Below are 22,888 nucleotides of genomic sequence, written 5' to 3'. Positions count from 1 at the left end.
AAGCATCAACTAAAACCGTTATATCCAAGCGTTTCTATATTCACAGCTTCTTTTTGCTTTGGAAGCTTTGGAATGGCAGAGCTCCCGCAAAAACTGTGACGACCACGATTTTGCGCCAGCTAACGTAAAGCAGTATTATCATTACATTAAGACAACACATGGTTCTCTTTGTTTTTAGAGATTAAATTTACGGTAGCATATGCAAAGTAAGTTAGAAAATGGCACCCGCTATCGGTGGTCGACATTTGGTTTGTTGGCCCGCGTCACGTGATTTGAAAAATATAGTCTGCAACTTGAACTTGTTTTGGCAGGATGCTCGAGATTAGCACCAGCTGGTACTAACGAGCGGGGATAGACGCCGTACTGAATCTTGTGTATGGAATGGAGCGTTTGCAAACGTTACATAGAACGAGAGATTCGTGTGTAATTTTTTGTGTAAAAAAACGAAGTGTAATTGCAGTAAGACGATCAGCGAAACGAGAAGTGCTAGCTATAAGTCACTCGTGGATTGGTGTTGAATAGCAGGAGTACGCTATCTTGGATAACGATAGCAAACAGACCGCGCAATTGTACGCCCTGTATTTGGTATTGTCCATTAGTTGTATTTGGGGTCACAAAAAAGTGAAAAGCAGCAAAAATGTATTCTACGATATATATGTGATGACAAACTAATGATCGAAGGCACGTTCATTGCGTCGGACTAGAACAAAATGTCGCATGGAATACTAAAACGTTAATCAAAGCGTTTTCGTTAGGCGCTTAACAACGCACCGAACTATGCTCAATGTGACACGTTTTTTTTTTACCTAGTAGATCTTCGTGTTTGCCCCACTAATAATGTACAACGTTTACCTTGTCTTTGATTTTCAATAAGCATCAGTTATTGTTTGTCCTATTTGAAATGTTAGCTGTTGATTGAAAGGTAAAGAAACAGCATCACCGACAAGCGTGTGCGATCATCCACAACGCGATGGTTACTGCAGTTGATTTGCTCAGATGCCTTTCAGGTTCATTACCTTCTGATCAACGTTAAGTGGAATCATCATTCCGTCATCTAAAAGTATTTTTGCCAGCCGTCATACCTAGCTGTCGGACGCACGAGAGGATGGCAATCGTGGGTGGTTTGAACAAGTCGCTGTTGCTTTTAGCCCGTGTGTGGATAAAGGATAAAATCCTGGAATAACAAGGCTGTTCGACGTAGGCTTAGAAGGGCTGCGATTATCCAGTCGCAGGGTTTTTGCTTCATCCCATTTTTTGTACAGCTTAGGTATCACGATGCATTGACTTACGGGCTTGAGTGACGACCAAAACCTACTGTTCCTTCCTTGGTGTACCAGCTTCGGTCGAGAGTTGGCGATTTGCAATGAACTCCTTGTTCGTCGTATTGGACTGCCACTTTAGTGACGCGCTGTTGCAATCCACAGCTTGATCGCTGGTAAAAAAAAGACTACGTTACGCAACAGTGTCCCCTCTACCTTTGAAATCATAGCGGTAGAACGCAACGATGACACATGATAGACTGCGAATACTGCCGAGACGACTGCTACTGGGTCGGTATGCCCAATAGACGGTGGACTGATTTGAAGTGCTTCTCAGATTAACGTCTGACGTTGGTCAATCTTTTTTTTTTGTCTATGAACTGTTCACTTCCAGCTGCATTTGTTACCCGTAACGTTGTTCCTTTTTTCCTACTGAAAGATAATCGAAGATACTGAAGCCTAGATGCTTGCTTACCTTACGTAAAATCGGTAACACTCGCTGTTGTTAATGTTGCACGAAGGTTAGTGTGTTTTATTGTCATAATGAACATCAGATACAACGAATGATTGGCCGCATGTCTTTTAACCGTATTTTTATCTATCTGATTTACGCACAAAATGTTTGCTTGAAGGGAATCCCCTTGAAGGTTGCTACGCCACAGCTAGAACATGGATCACTTTAACAACGATTTAGATTTATCCTCAAGCTATAATTTTCACTTCATGGCTGTTTGGGCACTGTACAATGGAGTCTATGTAGTTTGCGAAGGCTCGAAAGAACCGCACTGGAAGCCGTATGTCATTCTCCCTGTTGAAATTAGTTTAAAGATGAATCACATTAAAGACTGAGCGAATTCAAGAACTTAACATAAAAGCTCGCTCAAATAACACTTCTTATCTTGCCAATTTTCTCGAACACTCGCCTATGTAAAACAAATTTACCCTATCTCATATTTACGATCCGGTAGTGACAGCAACAATATCAATATTAATAACACAATATTAATAACAAACCTTAGGAAACATTATTTATTTTGTTTTTTATTAAGCCGCGAGCTTTAAGTTCATTGAAGTTATGGATCCGACCGTACAACGTCGATGAATGGTAAATTCCCTATTAGAATTTCGACTCTGTTTTGTCTTAATGGCACGTTAAAATTTGTCTTTAGCGCTACCAGTTACAGGATACTTTACAGCGGATAAAGACAAACATGATCATTATCGCAGAAATGCTTCAATTTTATTTTACGCAGACACTGTCCGTGTCCACAATTAATATCCCATTGCAAAATTTTTGGAGCATTTGTAGAAAGAAGCGCAGCCTTTCGTTGCGTAAAAACCAGAGCATCTATATATCGACCCAGTTACTGATGCAACTCTAATTGTTCTGCATTATACGTCACGTTTTCTACAGATGTCATTTAGCGTAGATCTAAATATTGACAAACCATGTTGACGTGGAGAAAATAGCCAACTGTACATCTTTAGGTAAAAATGGTGCTTTATTTTGTTGCGACTGCGGCGACTGAACAGACTCTTCTCCTCAAGTATTTTTCTTTTAATCGATGTTGGCTAATAATAAATTCGTTCAAGATCAAATCTTTCGGCCCTATACTGACCAGTTCTATTTACTGTGAAGCGTGTCTCCCTGTTCTCGAGGTGTTTTCTGCATCGCTTATCCGACATTCAGCTGAAAGCAGAACGTCCTCTTTCTCCTCGGGAGAGGGATGCTGGCTCCGATACCAGCGTGTCTGGTATATTTTGGCGCCTTTCTGGGCCTGGCGAAGGGTAGCCCGCATTGTCGCAGCTATCATACACAGTTGTTTAAATGTTACGGCGCCAGCATGCAGCGATCAACCCGCCATGGCTATGTTGTCCGTTACGAAAGTAACTTACGGTTATTGTAGTACCAACACGAAGGTTTTTATATTCGTAGTAGTCCTTTGATCTGCAATACGTTCTTACTGTACGCCACTTATGTGAAATTTTAATGGAAAAACAAAGACAATCCTAATTGGAAAGTAATCGTGTGTGAGCACCAGTTTGTGGATATAACATTATCACATCACAATCATTGGATATTTGTGTCAACCTTTGGATACTATGCTTATTCCACCTGTCGTTCAATTACGACCTAGCAAACCGTCAAAAAACATATTTTGAAATAACGCGAATTGTTGCTTTTGTGCTTAAAGTTCGTTTGTTCTCGCCTTGCTATTTGGTTTACTTAGCGTTTCATCGTGGAAAAATTCTACACTTTTGCCGAGACATGCAAAAGCCGTTGTAGAGTTTCGACCTCGAACTGATAATTGAGTTCGATAAAATCACTAGATTGAGCGTCCGTCCTCCATTAGCTACTCACATGCTAAGCGACCCTCGGATCTGCTGCTCAATGTGATCGGTTAAATGCAGAGTTTCGAAAAGCAAGATTAACGCTAATCGTTCAACACAAAATATTGCGTAGTTCTGCAGTTCACCCCTTGCAATACTCACTCGTGCAACCTGAAACAGGAACAGAACGCTGCCATAGATTAGAAAGTTCACAAAAGCGGGTTGAAAAGACCTACTGTCTGGTTACTTCTGTACCTCACCTCATTGCCTTCAGCGATTCGGTATCCTCCGCAGTGGAACTAGAAGGATTCTAGCTACTATTGTATTGTTAACGACCAAAACTGAACGCTGAATCGAACCTGGGTTGTTGCGCACTTTCGTCCATCTTTGCTTCTTTTCGCCGAATAGGCTTCTGGATATGCTCAGTCGGTCTGTTCTTCAGTATCTAAATCGGCTAACGATTGAAAGCACTGAAGGCCAAGGGACTCCTAGTTTTTCTCGGCTGTCTAACTGATCAAAAAACCTTTTGAATCTGCTCAGTTTGTTCGCCAGCAGGACTGAGGTTAGGTTGCGTTTATGCAGCTCTTGGCTTGCCTGCCAGCAACAAACTAGATTTTGTTGAATGTCGTTTGTTGGGCGGTATCATTTGCCAACTTCTGAGACGTTGAATAGGACAGCATGACGCATGGAATGGATTATCTAAGGCATAGTTTCACTCTACCTAACAACAGGAAGAAGGCTCGGTACCCGCCGAACCTTAGTAACGAAGTGTCATCAAAGGCTATACCGATTGGTTCAGCCAAAATGAAAGCTCAGGCACACAAGGTGAAGACGTTGAGACACGGCGATTCGGACCTACTAATCGGAGACCGTCTTGAGGATATCTACGCAACGAATTTCCGCAGGCAAGTTCCTGATTTTTACGGGGGCAACTATGAAATCGAAGTTCAACAGCAATCCCAACAGCAGCAACATTCATGGCTTGTTAAGAAACCAGCGAACGTAGCGTTGGATGACAACTTTTTATCAGTGTCCAACAGCGATATTTCGGTGGTATCGGACTATGGCAGTGGAGGCAGCGAGTTCGACGTCCCGTTCCGGCGCAGCGGCAGGTCAACCCTATACGCCACGTTCCGAAGGGGGAAGAAGAAGCTCTTCAAGCCCGATAAGCCTGTCGTAGGTAGCTTGAGTGCCACTGTAATCAGTGACTCGAGACGCTCGTCGACATCGACAGTGCTCTCGAGTGGGACCGGCAGTCTACCTGAATCGCCCCCGGAGTCGGAAAGCGGTAGTCAAATTTACGTAACAATCAGCCGGTGCACTTCGAAAAGAAGAGAGGCCTTGCCTCCATGGTTGTCGGATACGTCCACCAGTTTGCCTACAACCCCCTCGCTCGAGTTGGCTCCGATATTCAAAGAGCCGCCCCCCTTTGTGCAACCACCAGCCAGCCGAGTCGGCAGTCTCGAAGATCTCCACCAAACCTCCGACGATACGAGCTCGGTGAAAAGCTTTGCTAGCTCGACATCGGCATCGACCTATTCGAATCCCAAGGAAATCACCTACTTACGGCCAGCGATGCTTGGTTCAGGTCCACTGCAACCGTCGCCAGCCAACCACCATTCAATGCCCTGGCAGAATAACAATAGCGTCGTGTACAAAAGTGCCGAAGAGCTCTGCAGCACAATGTGCTCGTGTAGAGATCGATGCTGCCCTGCCATAGCTGGCTATCGGGTGCGCGCATGCAAAACCATGGAGCCACTGTGGGAAAGCGAAGATGGCCAGGTTCAGCTTCGAAACAACGAAAAACACAAGTGGTATGACGCTCGAAAGGTGAAACACAAAAGTTGCCCTGCTTTCCAGGTGAGGAATTTTATATGAGTTCTCTTAATAGTACTACGTATCGATACAATATGCTTGTGACAAGTACAGTGTCGTCGTATCAGAATACATAGACATAGTGAAAGGATAACAAGTGCTTTAATATCATTTGATAATATTCTTATTATACTAGATTGCCGCTGTTACCACGATATAGGGATAAGTTTGTTTGTGTGGTCAATCAATGCCGTCCCTATGGCCGTTGCTATTGTCACTGCTGTCAGAATGACGTTAGGCTTTTTCCGCTCTTCTCTTACGCTCATGTGCTGTCTGATCCGATAATAAGGGTCCATCTATTCGTCGGTCATTGGAAGTGCCGGTGACGCCATCATGACGCTAGTGCGCCGCGATAAACGGCTTTGAACACAACAAATACATAATCTTGGAGACCATAGGGCAAAGGCGGCAACAGCAACAAAAATATTATAAAGGGAAAACTAGAGGAAAAGAGCGACCGGATGAAAGGGGACGCGTCAGATGAAGCAGCCGTCCTGTCCGATCGCGCATGATCAATGGAAACCTCAGAAAAGACTGAATAACCCCTGTCGAATATTTTCAGCTGACAATTCGGCTAAACAGCAGAGAAATGGGTTCGTTGCGGGAAAAAATGTAGCACACGAAACGTTTACTGATTTAAATGTTTAGTGCTGCATGTTCCACAGACCGTCCATGATGGTTTATTTGAGTAAAAACTGGACGCAAATTATACAATACGGCGCTATAAAATGAGAATATTGCGCTACTGAAATTTGCCATCACCGCGAACCGTAACAACAACAATAACATAATCATTTGCCTATCGTCGGATGGACAAGTTATTTAATTGGATGCTGTACACGTTTTATATATGAGTCTCCACTCGTAGTTAGCTCTTTGTTGAGCCACTATAGAACAGTTGCATTTCTAGAACGAAAATGTTGGTTTATTCTTGACGTTCGAATGAGTATCCGGCCACTGTAAATAAAAGCAAGAGTTTCAATAACACGGGAATTGTTGGCAGTGTGCGCGTCACTTCGTGAACATAGTTGATTAGCGGACAGTTGGACCATTGAGGACAGATCGTCTGAACATCGCATGGAAGGGCAGGCCCGCCATATAGCATTGTTACTACGATCACCGAAGGAAGCGCGTCAGCAGAGCAATACTAATCGTTGCGTCAAGTTAAGCACAATAAGTATATCACGGCAGCCTTCAGCCATGGGACCCTATTCATACCCAGTTCTTTTTCCTGTCAGTCGCCTATTATGCAACGTGCTAATGAGTAAACCTTTCCAGCAATTGAATGGCCAGCCGCTCCTCTTTGCTATTTGAGGTAGGTTGTGATACAACGCTGCAGGCTGGTCAGCACAGATCGAAAACAGTAGCAGAAGTAGCAGGCAATTCAAGGAGCCGTGTGAACTTCCTTCGTTCTGAAGCCGGCTTAACCACGGTAGAATCGGGCCCGTAAGGATCGCGCTATTGTAGTCGTCGTCGGCGCTGCTCATAGCTGATGTAGGTAGGCGCCGCGCCACATCGCATACCTGTGAGCTCGAACCTTCACAAGCTGTCGCGGAAAACAGGGTTCCGATATCTGTATAGGCCAACCACGCAGTGAAATAATGCTCTTCATTGTTGTTGCAATAAACGTTCTTGGCATGCATCACCGTTGGTGGGTATCGGGAAACATTTCGTTCAAGTTAACGACCGCTACCGCACAGAAACGATTGTGGAAGTGGTACTCGTGCACGATATATTTCCGAAATAGCAACAACATCCTCCACAACAATGAGTCAAAGAAGACTCTAGAGATCTAGCACGTGCAGAGATAGGAATCTAACGGAAAAGTTAGTCAAAATTAAAATGAAAAAGCTTAGATCTACGCAAGTGCGGAGTCCAAGAGTCACCAGGTCGACCCGACCGATTAATCACATAACATATAATCATAACATTTACATTTGTGCGTCGCCTAGCTTAGATCTTGGCAAGATTAGGCCGGCATCCATCAGTTGATGGACGGACGTATGCTCATTCCGTTTCCGTAATTTTAAACCAAAAGGCAATAGGACTACGGGGAAAAACATGGTGGATCTATTGAGGTTTGTTTAAAGGCACAACATTCATAAGCGGCGACAGTCGTCAATAATGAGCGCTGTAGGAAATAGCTGGAACAAGAACGAGCCGCAGACCAACCGTTGATGTTGCAGCCTTCTATTAAACCGTCTTGAACGGTCGCGTACATCCGATCATCTACAATCTGCTTCGCTATTCATCGTATAGTGAATTAACTATTGAGTTAGATAGAGACATAGGTTGCTGCAGTGACAGTAGCGATATTCTGGGGGTTTAGTGCTAGTTGTGGTGCATTGGCTGGCCTCCTATTGTTGTTATAGGTGGTTAAAATCTGCTAGATCAGTAAATGAAAAACCTTGTTCTGCAGTTAACCTGTTTAATTTTCTGGCTACTGCTTGTTTTGTTAGAGGATTCGTGTAGTCAGTACTAGGAGAGGGCTTAATTTATACATTTGATTCGAACTATATCAAGATGGAATAGAACCAGCTACTCTTCCTAGCTGTGTTTCCATTTTGTTGTTATTGCTTTAAAGAAACTGTGTTTGTGAGACATGATTTGGAAAATAAATATTTCCCTTTACCGAATCCTTTAAAATGATCGAGAGTTCGTTGGATACTCCACTTAATATGTAATTGCCGTGATAACAAACGTCACTAGATATTTTTTTTCAAAAGCTTTTAGTAGGCTGTCTTCAGCATTCTTGCAAAACTGGTATTATGAAGAACAAACCCGGCAATGATTGCCATGACTATTTTCGGTGTCGACAATAGAGGTGTAGACTGTTTACGATTTCGATAATCTTCAGACTAAAGCAGCAGACATAACTGCTGATCGTTGTTGCGACTGCTACCCTTAAACAAAGTCAAGCTCAGTCGATAAACGAGGCCAGACGCTACAATTACTGCTGTTGCTGATCGAAACAGACGTTCTGTATTTCTATCATTCATAAGTTAACTTACCAGATCTCGTCCCATCAAACAAAAGGATAGTTAGTAATATCTAAAAAACTGAAAAGGAAAACGAAAAAACTAAGCTGGCAACAAGGATATTTATCTGCGGTCGTTTATTCGTACAGCTACCGGCGTTAGCGCTCCTTCACCAAACACTGTTCTATTGACGCTTTTTACGATTCAGCCGTTACGCCGCGGCATGTCATGCAAAGCAATGCGACGCCTTATGCCGTTGTGGAGCGGCACTGTTGCGGTTTCATTATTATTATTTGTGATCGGTGGCTCGGCTGGCGGTTACACACGCTGTCTCAGTTACGGCCTCCGTTTCATCTACGACCGAGCGTTCGCCTGTTCGGTCAACTCGGTCGACTGTTGTTAGCTTCTGCTTTTGGCGCTCCTGGGGTGGTGCGAACGACGGTGCAGCCGGCGAAATTTCGCTCTATCCAGGACACCATCAGACGCAGAAGTAGCGGGTGGAGTAGGTACGTTGTTGTTGTAGCAGCAGGACTCTGCCGGTTAGCTCTTCTGGCTGCTTGTAGGTACTTTTACTGTTGCCGGTCGTAGCAACGGCAGCGGCGATTTCGAAGACGGGTACGCTAACGATCGCTTTACTGAGCCGAAAAACCGCGAATCGGGGATTCAGCATTTAACAGCGCTCATCAGAAGGGGTCGACTGGTTCCTGCTTGAAGTCAGCCTTCAAATCGAAGCTACCGTGTTTCATAGACAGCAATCCCGCAGAAGCAGGCCAGAAGGGGCGGCTGGAGTGAGAAAGCTTCAGAAATGTATCTAAATTACAGTTGCAATATGAAAACGAAGCAAGGCCTTATTACAGCGCACACAATAGTGTGCGTGGCAGAATTCTGGTGAGGAAGCAATGACCGTGAGAATGAAGGGGGCTCAAGCACTACAGATACTTTTCAACAAAACGTAGTCAATGGGGTTCGACAAAAATCTATCAGCGACAGGAGGCACTTAGCGAAGACTTAGGTAGTACACTGTCGTTTTGGCCGTCGAAGAATTTTTCATTTAGGGTGTAAATGGGAATAAACGTATGTACACGCTAAATCTTATTGGGAACCGGGCTTGCTTAAATAATCCACAATTATTATAATCTATATGTGAGATATTGCTGCAGCACTAGATTTCGCAGCTTCGGCAAATGACGAGTCACGTTAGATAATTTGATGTGAAATATTCTACTTGGGCAATATTTATTTTAGAATTATGTCCAGAGACGTCGCATCAAAGTTTAGACCGTCCTTTTTTCTAATTATTTTTAGGTATGTTACACTGTACGGAGTGAAAAATAAATTCATCCGTAAGTCACTTTTAGAAAAGCTAACATAGTGGAACCAAGTTAAAATAGTGGAACCAAGTTAAAATCGATGACGGCACACATGATCATAACTGTTATGACCATTTCTGTCTTTTTTTTTTTTTTTTTTCTAAAAACTAAATAGTCCTAACGGATGTATTCCTAATTTGAAGCGTTACATTTAATCAGATGCTTTTCGTACGGTCTTTAATGATAAAAACCGAGCCATTTTTTAGAAAGTTTTTCATCGTTTGAAATGGTATTTTTGTTACTGATGCAGACGAACAGGACCGTTGTCAGTGTATAACGAGGTTATACATTGACAACGGTACTTTTCGTTGATACACGTGAAGTGACCGGTCATATATACGACTGTTTCTAAAGCTATTAATACGCACACGCTTTGCTCAAATACATAGTGTCATCGTTTTGAATGAAGCGATTAATCAATAGCTTATATGATGTCAGAGTTTCCTATTTGAAGGTTCCCATTCAGTGTTCCTATTGACTATTTGAAGTTCAACCTGTTCCACTCTAGTATGCTTCAAGTGCTTACCACGAGATGAAAGTGCTATTTGACATTTCACAAAATGCTTCGCCTCTATACAGGTGATCTTTTTCGTTAACCAGAAATGGCTTCCGCCAATGTTACATCGGCAACGAAACGGACTTGTGGCACGTAAACGCGAGCTCGTATTTACTGCTACCTGATCTTTGTAAGTGTTCTGTTTGCCCCAATGGCTAGCCTTGATGTATTTGCAGGCATGCAAATATCCAGTTAGCACGACGAACAAAATATCACTGACTGGTTGCTGTTTACCAAGCTTCCTCGTAATTTTTAGCATAAATATTGAAATGTAATACGTATAAAAGTGTTTTAGGGAGCCCACCCATGTTTAAATAACCTGAACGTTTTATACGCTAGTTTGAAGTCGTAAGAGATTTGTCGTAATGGACATACACAATACATGTACCAGTTGATTAAGGGTCATCAGTCCGCCAACAGCACAAAGTAATAGAGCTAAACCTAAAACACCTGTAGATAAATATCAATTCAGGCACTTCTAAAATTAGGCTTTATCTCGGACTGACTATTTTTAGTAAGCGTGCGAATCAGTTCTTTTACGAGCATTTATCTTGAAGATTCCTAGAGGCACCCGTTGGAATGACTGTTTTCGTTAATTGATAAGGGCGCTTCGCACACTTTAAAAAAAGCATCGCGAAGTTTACAAGCAAACGCTCTGTCCGCGTACTATTGTTTGTACCAGGTCGTATAGATAGCCTCCCTTAAATACCGTGCATCAACTAGCCAGCAGACAATTTGCCTGAGGAATAACCTAGGTGGTGGCAACGATGTGGGGCTCTATCTTGCCGTCGCCCCAATCGCAAAAATAGTTTCTTCTTGTGTTTACGATAGCATACTGCCAAATTATGCTGCTGTAAAAAACCTCTGTAGCGGTAGAATAACGGTAAAGTTACGAGGGTCGACGCTATGCGATGTCGATGCTGTTTGCACAGTGAAACCTTGACTTTCGTCGGCGTGGTATTGTTTTGCTGCCTGTTCCATTCAAGCGTATTCGATCTGACCTCCTCTAATGCATATATAGATGTGTATATATATACGTATATATGTGTGTGTATACATGCGTAAACAAAGAGCGCTCAAATACGCCATATACAAAAAAAAACGGACAAAAATTAAAATTCAAACAGATAGCAGATCAAAAGTCTTAAAAATGCAAGGGCTTAAAGCGACAAGAAGTTCAAAATGCGTAAAACAATTTACAGGGACTAACCGTTGAAGCTTATCTGGATGACCGAATTGTCAGTTGTTCTCTCATTAAGACGGCCATCAATCTCTGTATAAAAAAAACAGGCGTATCAAAAGTTATTTTTTGTGCCTTTTTAATAAATGTTGACCTCTTTGAATCTTAGTGCTCTACAAACTATTGGTCGGATCAATTATTGGGATGAGCTTTTGCGTGGGTAAAGTAAGCAATTACTAGCAAATCATACGCCCGATGCAAGTGAGCGGGTTCACAACGACTGGATGAATATTTGTGCCGTAAGTTGCAAACAGATCACTACCACCGCCGCCGAAATAAAGCGCGCCGAAGGAAACTATAAAAAAAAAAAAACAAGCCATTTAGGGCTAATTCTGGTTAATGACAGGTTATCAAAAGTCGACCATCATGAAAGAAAGCGCCCGATTAATGCAGTTGAAAAATCGCAAGAGCGAAAGAAAACGTTTTAAAAATAGCAGATCAACAACAGTTTTCCGGAACACAATTCCAAATACGATATCGGCACGGACGGAGGATCAGCATTCGTATTGGAACATTGGTAGATAATACCATATCGAGGGCCAACACTACTTTAGCCCTCGGTACAGATAATACCATATCGAGGGCCAACACTACTTTAGCCCTCGGTACCCATTTTTTACATTCGCAAAAGCGAAAGATGAGCGAGAAAAATATATGAAAAGAGGCTGACTGTGAGCAAGCGACACTTTCACAGAAATTCCTTAGCGTTTGCGAATGTAAAAAATTAATAACGAACGAAGATTGTTTATTCAACGAGGTTTTCCATTCCGCAGCATCTACTCAGCGTCCGCCGTCCTTCCAAAGGAAATCAAGCTAGCATCAAACACTGCTACGCGCATATAGGCAGCCATATACTGTGAACGCTGGTACCGAAATGAAACTTGGTAGACGCCTTATACCCTACGTAGGACAACTAGTTATCATTTCCGCTGCAGGATTTAAGACGCAGCGTAATTAGACATCACTATTATGGATACTGGTTGCTACAGGACAGCAAATCAGATCCGTATAACGAGCTAACCATCTCATTTGATCACATGCTGAGTTAAACTAGGACCCTTCTGCTACCAGCCAGTCTATGTCTAGTACTCCCGAAGATGGGATGATTGTTAGACAGGGATGCATTTAGGATTATATGTGTCAGAACTTTTTCACTCAACAGTTGCACTTTTTGATATATGTCGTGATAGTGCTATAAGTCAAGTCCGTACACCTGCTCAAGGGAAGCACAGGCCACAATTATTTTACGTCTGTAACGGGGGTGTGCACGGAGCAGGTGAGCCTGCGGCGTGTCTTTTTCTACAATACAAATAGGACAGCGCTACACACACGGCTCTCACATTGTTGCGAGCGGTTTTCAGTAGCACCGACCAAAGCGAGGCGTAGCGAACATGCAGGACCAGTAGCAGTAACATGAAATAGCCTTGATAACAGAGACTCAAACGTTCCACTCACTTCCTAATGACGTAGATACGATTTCGTCTTGTCTTCCGTCCGTACTAGCGCATTGAAACATTGAACATTATGCTTGCAGATGATTTTAGTGGATCCCAAATGTCTCTGAAGAGCCGTTAATATGGCAGTGGCCGCATTAATATATCGTGGCGCACATCCGTAGCGGCGAACAGATCCTACGAACGTAGAAGAAAGATGTCGCTGTTTAGATTTACATAGGCTGGAATGATCTCTTCAAATCCGACGAACTATTGCTGTTGACGGTGAAGACATTTTAATTTTAAAAGTTCGCCCTTTGCTGTTCTTTAAACGATTTTAAGCTGTAACAGCCAACGGCGACTGCAACAAGGCAAATTCTGAGACAGGCAAACGTTTATCCTAAACTGAGAGCAAAAAGTAGACGACTCCATATGGTGCTTCGACAGAACTAAAGTTTTTGCTGACAGCAATCTACAATCAAGAGAAGCATGGTTGACAAATCTATCGTATTTATATATCACAGTTGGACACAGAAAATACAGTAGTGAGCGCTTGATCTTACACATGATAAAGCAAGCCTCCAAACGCTACAATAAACTACAAATGCTTGGTAACTCCACCTTTTACCGTGCCCCATATTTGGTACGGTACTGATTGATTTGATAGGCGATTCGATTTGGTATCACAAGCATGTTTTTGTGGGAATAGGTGCCATTCGGAATATGTGTGTTTTCTCGATAAGCAAAATTCACGGGAGTAGTAAACCAGTATCAACGACGTACCGGTTGCTCGCTGGCTAAAGAATTTAGTACGTCGCCTCCTCAGATATGTGTAGCTCAGCGGACTCTGCTGATCTTCCTGCTGTAATAAAGGAATTCAGCATAACTAGACGAGTTTTCTACTCTTCGACCTGGTTTACATATCTCAGGCTTTGCTCTTCTTCTTTATGGGTGTCTTTGCGGTAACATATAGTAAAAGTTTGTTATAATGTCTGAACCAATAACAGCAGCTAGTATCAACGAGCAGGTGCCGGTGGACGGTAGTAATGCTTCAAAATAGATACAAATGCTAGCCAATAGTGGGGCTCCGCAGCGACTCTAGTGGAGCCAATCACCGACAAACCTACGGTAGCCGTAGTACGTCGAGTTACGACGGTAGCTGTGTGCGCCTTAGGATCTATGACGAATTCTCCTCCAATATTGAAAATTGTGTCAAATATTTTGCGGCAATGTCATTGCGGCTGCCGTCGATCGACCCATTATTAAGTGATCATTACTATTCCATATATAGAGGTTTGTTGCTCTTGTGCAGCTGTCATGCCGTCTGTGCACTGCCTCCCGAGGGTACGATGGCGCGGTGAAGCGACGTAGACCCACAACCTTAACGGCTTCCTGACTCACATGGGTGTGTGTAGCTGAATGCTGATAGAGATCATGATCGTAATTCTGCTGTTGTGTTTTTTCTTGTCCATCTTTATTCCTCCGGTTTCTTATAGTTTTTTTCAGTCGACTTTGTCATTTTCCCTTGATTGCATTTTTTTTTGGCCTTCGGCCCTAAGAATGCTAGCCTGAGACGCTTTTGTTCTAATCGCTGCCTCCTCTATTGGTGTTTCTGAATGTGGGAAAAAATGCTGATGTGGTCATTTTGCGTTTTTAAACAGCAACCGGCGTTCGGTGTAGCTCTGAACGGAAAAGTTCTATCCACTTACACTATTCAGGGCGCGGCTTACGGTAGCGTTTTGCGAAACGCAGGAGCCATCAGTCAGTGTCTAACCATGCTTCGCTAGAATGAATTTTAGACTCGTCAACGAGCTTCGCGGCTGGGAGTAACCGAAAGTGGTCGAGGGGTCGTCATCTCGACTATGCGTAACAATAACGTCATGGTTTTTCGAATTTTCATTTGCTAGTTTCCTTACCCCTTTTATGATTTATACAGTTAGCCGATGTTGCTGATAACGGTTTTGGTGGCAATGATACCGAGCATTTTCGTTCTCTTATTTATATTTGTATTTTGTGACTCACCGTTATTGTTCCGAGCTTGGTCACCGTCTGCATCACGAAGACTTGGCTACTCACTACTTAACCGCGCGCTTACTAAAATGCTCCAACGAGTCCAATGACTTCGAAAATGGCGACGTCGTAATTTGCATTATCACCGACACAGCCATCTCAACGTTCGTTACTGCTATGCTCATTTTGACCTTTCCAACACCAGCCCCATTGAATTCTAGCAATTATAACACGAATATATATATTATATAGACACTAACGATCTTATTTTCGCTCTTTTTATCTCGCCTTTTTTTTCCCCCATTGTAGATCTAATTTTTCGTTGACGTCCCAGTGGAGCAGGTAGAATGATTGTCACCTGTTCGTTGTCCTTTATCATATCACTTGAGCGATTTAGCAATTGTTTTGTTTGTCGAATCCCAATACGCTCAATCGGCGCTTCTATCGCCGTCATAAAACGTCTCAACTGAGTGGCAGTCCTGTTCGGTATTAGGGATTGCCGGTTGTTCTCGTCATAATCTGCTAATGTTCTAAAAAGCTCAGCACAATGACGGATAGTAGCGGTGGAGACTGTATGTGCTGCAGACAAAACAAGAGGTCGCCTACTTCTACTGCTGCTGCTACTGGTTATAGTGTAGATTTGTATGTTTCCCCGTAAACGTCGTGCCTGTCAGTTGTTGCCGTGTTGACAAATAAACAAAGACAATCGATGACGCGTTCGTTGTCCTTACTGTGGCCACCGGATCTTGTTATTGATATCTCTTTTTTTGCTACTTTTCTCCTGTAGCACATTCGATCATCGTCGCTTTACTGCGTTTTATAGGAATCAGCCAGTGGCAACAATCGCAATCCAGCTGTTGTAGCACAGGTATAGTAAGGTCATATTGTCCAACTAAATAAGAGCGAGCAACGACAAAGAATGACAAAAGTAACTGTGGTGCTAGCAGCAACAATAACGTCGATCACATAATTGGGCCTAACGACGTTAGCACGCCGATTTTAGAGACGGTATACAGCGCCATTTATTGTTGTCATCATACTGTAATAGCCTAACGTCAATATGAACAATCACATAGATAAAAAAGAAACGAGCAATGCAGTACCGCACTCTTAGCATATCATGGCCAATTGCTTGACCTGATTAGATGATCGACTGCAAAGTGGGAGACCGCTGCATTTGCGTATCGTTGGAGATCTTCGTAGTCGACATGGAACACACCTAGTACTAGCCGTATTAGTACAAGTGCTTCCTTCATTTCGATTTCGTCTTAATTTCTCTGTATACGTACTGGGCTTCGTCGGGTGCATCGTGATGGATTTATCTGAACAGACAGCATATGACTGACAACAGTAGCAATAACAGCAGGCTCTGTGAAAAAAAAAAAAGGCGTGCGTCTCTAAACGATTCCCAGTGAGCCTGAAAGGCTATCATTGTATTGAACGCGTGAGCGAGGTTTAACTGGTAGTTTTCCTTGGGAAACACAAGGAGATGACAAGCAGATTTTACCGGTACTATCACTAGCCGACCTGGACAGATTACGGTTAGCGGGAAACGCTGTAGCGTTGCCAACAGATTGCCTGGAGGTGCTTCTTTTCGCTAGACCCAATGTATTTTCACGACGACTTCTTGGATTACGCAAGCCAACCCCTCTTATGCTTAGGTCTGATTACAGAGAATAGATCTTGGAAGATGTGTGTGAAGATGGCTCGGTTTTGCGATCGCCATTTAACGACTACGCACACATGTTGCTCTTATTAGCGAGGATCCATGTACTACTCAATACTGGAGACAATTAAAGATGCTCACCCATCGAGAATGTGTCTTTTTGCCATTCTCCTACGTTAACAAACGGCCGGGTCAGGACACGTTGAGTGGTGAAGTGAAGCATGAATAGATCGACAAATGACGAAACGCAAGATGGAAATACGGCGACAAGTGGATTTGACTCGTCCTTACGTCTTATCACTGTCGGCCATGCCGTCAAACCGTTTACTCAAAATGGCTTGCAATGGCCAATTACTAATACTTGTCTTGTCGTCATGATTATAGATCTTGCTAGCCCGGCGTCGAATAAGCGATCGATGTCGTCGACATCCTCGCTCTCGTAGACCAACTTGTTTTTTGCTGTTGTGGTGACGTCTGGGTCTGCAGCTGGGTAACAATAATAACAAATACACAATACAGTTGGCACTAGGCAACGTTAGACGTATACATACAATAGCCGTTGTGCCATTTGACTCGTAGTTGACCTGTCACCATCGCTGCAATTCCGTTGCTAACTGGCCATAGCCACATGATCGGCCGATATTACTCATCTAATGACAGCCTGCTATTTGACCCGTTGTTGTTGCTGCTGTTTACCGCAGCCCCATTGTTGGCGCCTTTCGACTCGAACGGTTCTGGTACCTGGCGCTTCACACAATCTCATATTTTTACTCTCGCTACACCTCCTCATCTCGCTTTACTTCTCCCTTAATAATGCTATATCGTTATGATGATGATGCTGTGAGACGTCCGGAGAAATGGCAGTTGAGACTTTCTTACCAGCTATTTGTTTAGGGCGTTTTTGCGCGCACAACGCTGGCCGAGCTCCTCAGATACCGCAGACGCGTAACATTGCCGCTCTTCATAAATTCTTACGACTATTTTGTTTAGCAGCACCATACGGTCGAATCTTGTCTTGCTGACGGATGCACTTGATTCAGTCCATCTATAGTTGTCAATGCGGCGTAATGGCTTGTAGCAACATCGCCTCTGTAGACATGGTGTTTCCCCTGTTGCTTTCCTTTTTCTCCTATTATTTTTCTTTCTTTGGCGCTTATTCAATTTTCTATGACCGATCTCGGGCAATGTTTGCGTGAGTTTGTTAGCGGATACGTGAGTTTACCTATTTGCGCGTGTGTTGTGCGTTAGTAGCTCTGTTCAGGGCCAGTGAGGGTACCGAGGTACAAAGCAATGACGACTGCATAGTGGATCATCGGGGAAATAGTAAATAACGTTATAAATTATTGTAGCTTGCTTGTGGGTCTGTTGCTTGTGGGTAGCGTACAATGGAGCGATAGCGCAAATCGGGGAAAGAAAACATGCGTTTCTCGGAACAATCCGCTTGTTCTAGCCGACTGCGGGATGTGCCGCGTATTCGCTTGCACTATGAGTCATACGGAACTACACAGGCCGACAGGTCGCTAAACACAGCACAGTCACTGCTGAACCATCATCTGTTGAAGCAGAATCGCTATCACGGTCCACAGCCATGGACCGCTGTTCCTCGTCAACAATGCTAGCACGGAACGGAACTCCACAAGGGCGGACTTAGACACAGATGGCAAACGATACCCCATTCTTCTGGCTAGATGTAGAATCATACTTGTGTGTCAATTTCTTCTGTTTGTCCAGCAAGGAAGTACCTATAAAGAATAGGTCTGGTTGGCGCTGTACGAGCAAAAAAAAGCTGCCCCAGAAGAGACATGACGTAATTAATTTAAACTGCGTACACTACTGTATATATATATATCTATATATATATATATATATCACCAAGAAGAGACTGCCTTAGAAAGCACAGATCAAGGACCATTCGGGCTTGTTTACCCCAGCTGGCCCAATCGGGACTGAACTATAATAACGGCTAGGATATTTACTGACAGCAACGCCAATATGCATGTAGAAAAAAAAATAGATGAATGCCTACGTGACCCGTCGAGAACAGCAGTAGCATGCACGCTAAAATAATCTTATTTTTTTAGCCTTTATTTTTTAGACACATGCAGAAGAAGTACAGGAGTTCTCCTGTGAACAGCGAGCAAGTACTTGCTTAACTCTTGCATATGATATTTAAGCACCCTATTACTGCACGTAAACTCAATGGCATATACGATTAAACAAACCAGTCTAGTCGTATATGTACAGGAGTTGGCCGACAGCCCTATGATAGGAGATCCTGCTCCTTACTCTAGATCGAGTCGTGTTCCGAAGTGGAAAATGTTCTGGAGAAAGAAGAGCTATATTGTTATCCTAGCGTCACGTTACACCACTGACGTAAACAACGCGGTATCAAGCCGTTCTAGTCCTTATCAGCAGCGTTTCCTCAAGCATTCTTCACATTGACTCTTTCACTAAACAAATAATTTGTAACGGTAACGCCATTATTTAAAATACCTGAACTACTTGAAACCCAAAAATAAACTACCTAGCCTATGAAAAGATGTAGATATACAATTCAAGGTAGCAGTGCGTGTCTCGGTGAAAGTGCAAGGTTTCCCAGAGACAAAGGTGCGAAGCGACTTACGCTTAAATGTCCACCTAGCACACAGATTCGTGCTTGTTTATTTGTCTAACTGAACAGAAATGAACCGTCGCGTTGGCAGTTGTTGCCGTAACGAAACAGCTAAGACGATGATTTTTAAGTTATAACGGCGTGTTTACCAAATATATTGTCCATTGTATAGAACAGATTAGCTAACTTTCCTTGTTTCATTACATAAGTTAGGCTGACATCTTTCTTAAAGCTAATAACAGTATCAGGATTGAAATACGTGAATGTTCAGCCGGGGATTCGAAGAAATAAGTTTTAAATCTTTCGTTAAGACGCTAAAATGCCAGCCGTTTGAGCCCTGCTGGTTTACCTATGTTTTACAGATCGCTACAATAAGCATTAAGCCTGGCACCTATTACGGCCACGGTTATCAGTATATTGTGTAGTATAGCAGTTTGCTGGGTCGGAATTACCCGTGTTTGTCTCAGTAGATTAATAACCCAATAGATCACGTCGCGGATAGCGTTTGCTTAATATGTATGGCCATATGTGTTGGAATATCCGTCCACACTTTCGCTTAATGTTGCGTTCGGCATAGCTGCCCCTCTAAGTGCCTTTCACGACTACATAGACGTTGCTTTATTGACTGCGGTCTGCTTCGTTATCTGATTAATTACTGCTAGTTGTAATCGAAATTGCTGCTAGCGTCCTTCGTATTTGCCCCTGGGATCAATAGGTGCGCTACTCGACCTTAAGGAACCTCTGTGGACAGTGCACGAAAGTAGAACATAGACTTTTCTTTGCGCGACAGATTCGCTACTGTCTCTAGTTTTACCTAAATGTTAAAACCTATTGCAGCATGTCTGATACGAATGCAGGGTGTCTACGAGTATTTCTTTGTAGAAATTTCTTCAATTAGACGGGTATTGGATTCAATTGTTCACATTACTGACTAGATACGTTGACCTTTTTTATATCGCTTATGAAAAAAGATCCATAAACAAGGACGGAGTTTCGGCGATAAGAGACCTAATCTGGTAACCCTGATGGTCAATCAAAAGAATATATCAAAATCATCATGGCCGGCGGGGTTGGCCCGCTATGAAAATGTTTTTTCTTTGAGATCTGACGCTCCAAATCGTTTGTGGCTCCACTTTTCTGCCCACTTACTTTTCTCAAGCATTTTTTCACACACGGCAATATTCAGCATCGTGTTCTTACTCGACCTCGTCTACGCAAAGCCAGAATCTCACTCTATTAGAACAAAATAATAATACATTACCATTTAGAAGGGTTGACAAGCAAAGGCCGTCGAATGCTACTCAAAGCGGCGGACAAATAGAAAAATAACACCTCTTGATTTCCTATGAAGAAGGCCTACTGACCGATTTGATTATGAGATACACGTCATGAGACAACATGTCGGGCAGTCCGTCGTCGGTCGCTGTGATTACGAGTCTGAATGTCTACGTTATACCTAGTCTAATTAGGACAACAAATAGGAAACGAAGATCTTCTTTGGCAATAGATAAAAATACAAACAGCCGTAAGCGAGGGCGAAGTCGTAATCGTGTGTTTTAACAGCAGAAATGGTGGGGGGGGGGGGTGTGAGGGAGAGTGAAATTTCGAGATAGAGGTTTTTTGTCGGGTGAACAAAGAAGCAGCTACGATCGAATCACCTGTTATTGAATTAAAAAGTGAAGCGAACGAATGCAGACATTTTGCCGGCGACACCATCCATAGTTTGCCGTCGCACACTGACGCATGTAGCAATTTCCGGAGCGACATTTGAGAAGAACGAGGTTACTTTGCCATAAAACGGATTGGGGCTGATAAAAAAAACAAGGGATGAAGGGGTGTCACAATGTTGTTCCTTCGCGATGCTTCCAATATGTTACTTTCGTATTTATGAGTTATGTCTACACGGCTTACTAGTTTAGCGAAATCCTAGTTTACAAACGAATGTCTAGAAAAAAGTTTGTTTCCTGCACCTAAGGTAAGCGCAAATCATCTTTGATATATGGGTAAATACACTGTATTACCATATATATACGACAACAACGCAACAAACGCGGTTAGGTCCATTTGTACAGATTTTACAGTTGGTATTTATCGCTACCGGCGAGTTCTCACGTATTTTCGAAAACATACTGATGGGAATGAATCTTTGAAAGTGGCTTTATCTATTGCGCCACTGGCCCTCAGACGTTGGCAGAATCAATTTCGACAAGAACTATGAAAGAATAATTGCGAGTGCAAGAAAAACGGAAAGAGCAAAGCAAATATAATGATAGTAAACAGCAGGAAGGAGATGGCCTTCTCGGTCCTTTAGGCCCCAGAGGGAGCAAAAGCTATGCTCGTTTTACGTTCGACTATTAAAATTCGATATCAATTTTGTTTTGTTTTCCGAAAACGCGTTACATATTATATAACAGCGGCGACTTCCCCAATTGTTATTTAAAAGGACGAGATACGCATGTAAAAGAAATCGGCATTTTATATTGTATGCAGCACCCCCATAAATCGTAGACGAATTCGCCGCAAGCGTTACAAACATAGTTATTCAATAACTATGTTCATAACCCTTAAAAATCAAGTAAATTGATTTCGGCATTTAGTGATCAGAATAGTCAGGTACCCATATCGTGTTCCCATGCGTCGGTTTTCAGTATTTTTTGTTTTTATTTTATATTATTATTTTCAAAGTTATTATTATTTAAAAGTTATTATTAGTTTCAAAGCATATGATATACAGTTTGATAGTACTAGACTGAATTATAGTGAAATTTGCCACAGCTAGATAGTACTTTTAACCTATTTCTGTAACCAAAATCAAACGTAAGTTTTCTTGGCTTTGTCGACCGTCTTTTTCGAGCAGCATCTCTCCAAATAAAACTCTCATCAAAACTCTTCCGTGCTTCGCTGCCACAGCCGCTGCCATATTGAGCTCACAATGAGCTATTCTTTCCTGCTTTCTAAGCAGTTAGACCGTAGCTCTCACCACCGTCGCTCCAGTCATTGAGCAAGTTCTTCATGTCAGCTGTTCCCGTCTAGGACACAGTTAGGCTGCTAGCTAGGACGACAAGAAAACGGCCTGCTTACTGATGCTTGTCATTGTGTTTCTTCTCGGTACCGCTGCCTCTCTCCCTCGACCCCCTCCCTCTCTGGTTGTGTCTCTCGCTCTCTCTCTCACACTTGATCCTACTTATCCATGTGTGATTCCATGTGAGTGTATGGTCTCTGTCAGTGCCTCCAGCGCCATGCGCTGCTGGTTCGCGTCTGACGCGGCAGCATGAATAGAAGTAGTGTTTGAGCTTTCGAACTAAGATGCTGTGCCAATAGTAAGTTCGCTTGAGTGCAGCCACACCATATGCATACATTCATCGTATACAAATAGGCTGTGTTTTTATTCTTGTCGTAGACCAATCGGACAGTCAAACTGCGTATCGTGCTGAATGGAGCCTCGACGACGGAGGCCCCGATGCTGAGCGAGTGAACCCGTCTGTTGTCCATCGTCGAGTTGCTTACGGTCGGCTGCTTGACTCTGTATCCTGTATTGGCAACAGCTCCTCGCCGCTGC

The 22,888-nt window shown here is 43.0% G+C and overlaps 1 protein-coding gene and 1 long non-coding RNA gene across 4 annotated transcripts in view; one reads left to right on the top strand and one right to left on the bottom strand.

Annotated features, from left to right (window-relative positions):
* The window catches only part of LOC111261312 (uncharacterized), a 330,101-nt gene that overhangs the window by 262,847 nt on the left and 44,366 nt on the right, over positions 1–22,888 (top strand). The window lies entirely within an intron of this gene.
* LOC111261314 (uncharacterized) lies at positions 8,552–16,464 on the bottom strand. Of its 3 annotated transcripts, XR_015311443.1 has the most exons (4): positions 15,065–16,464; positions 13,065–13,240; positions 11,580–11,642; positions 8,552–9,254 (listed from the first exon to the last, which is right to left on the bottom strand). It is a non-coding gene; the product is annotated as an uncharacterized LOC111261314 (long non-coding RNA). The 3 variants fall into 3 exon arrangements; XR_015311445.1 differs by lacking the exon at positions 11,580–11,642 and having other exon boundaries at positions 15,065–16,454; XR_015311444.1 differs by lacking the exon at positions 8,552–9,254 and having other exon boundaries at positions 9,649–11,904; positions 15,065–16,458.

This window comes from Varroa jacobsoni, unplaced genomic scaffold (assembly GCF_002532875.2).
Source record: "Varroa jacobsoni isolate VJ856 unplaced genomic scaffold, vjacob_1.0 scaffold_545, whole genome shotgun sequence".
Lineage (NCBI taxonomy): Eukaryota > Metazoa > Arthropoda > Arachnida > Mesostigmata > Varroidae > Varroa > Varroa jacobsoni.
Note: the sequence above shows the minus strand (reverse complement) of the source record. Positions and strands in the feature narration are given on the sequence as shown.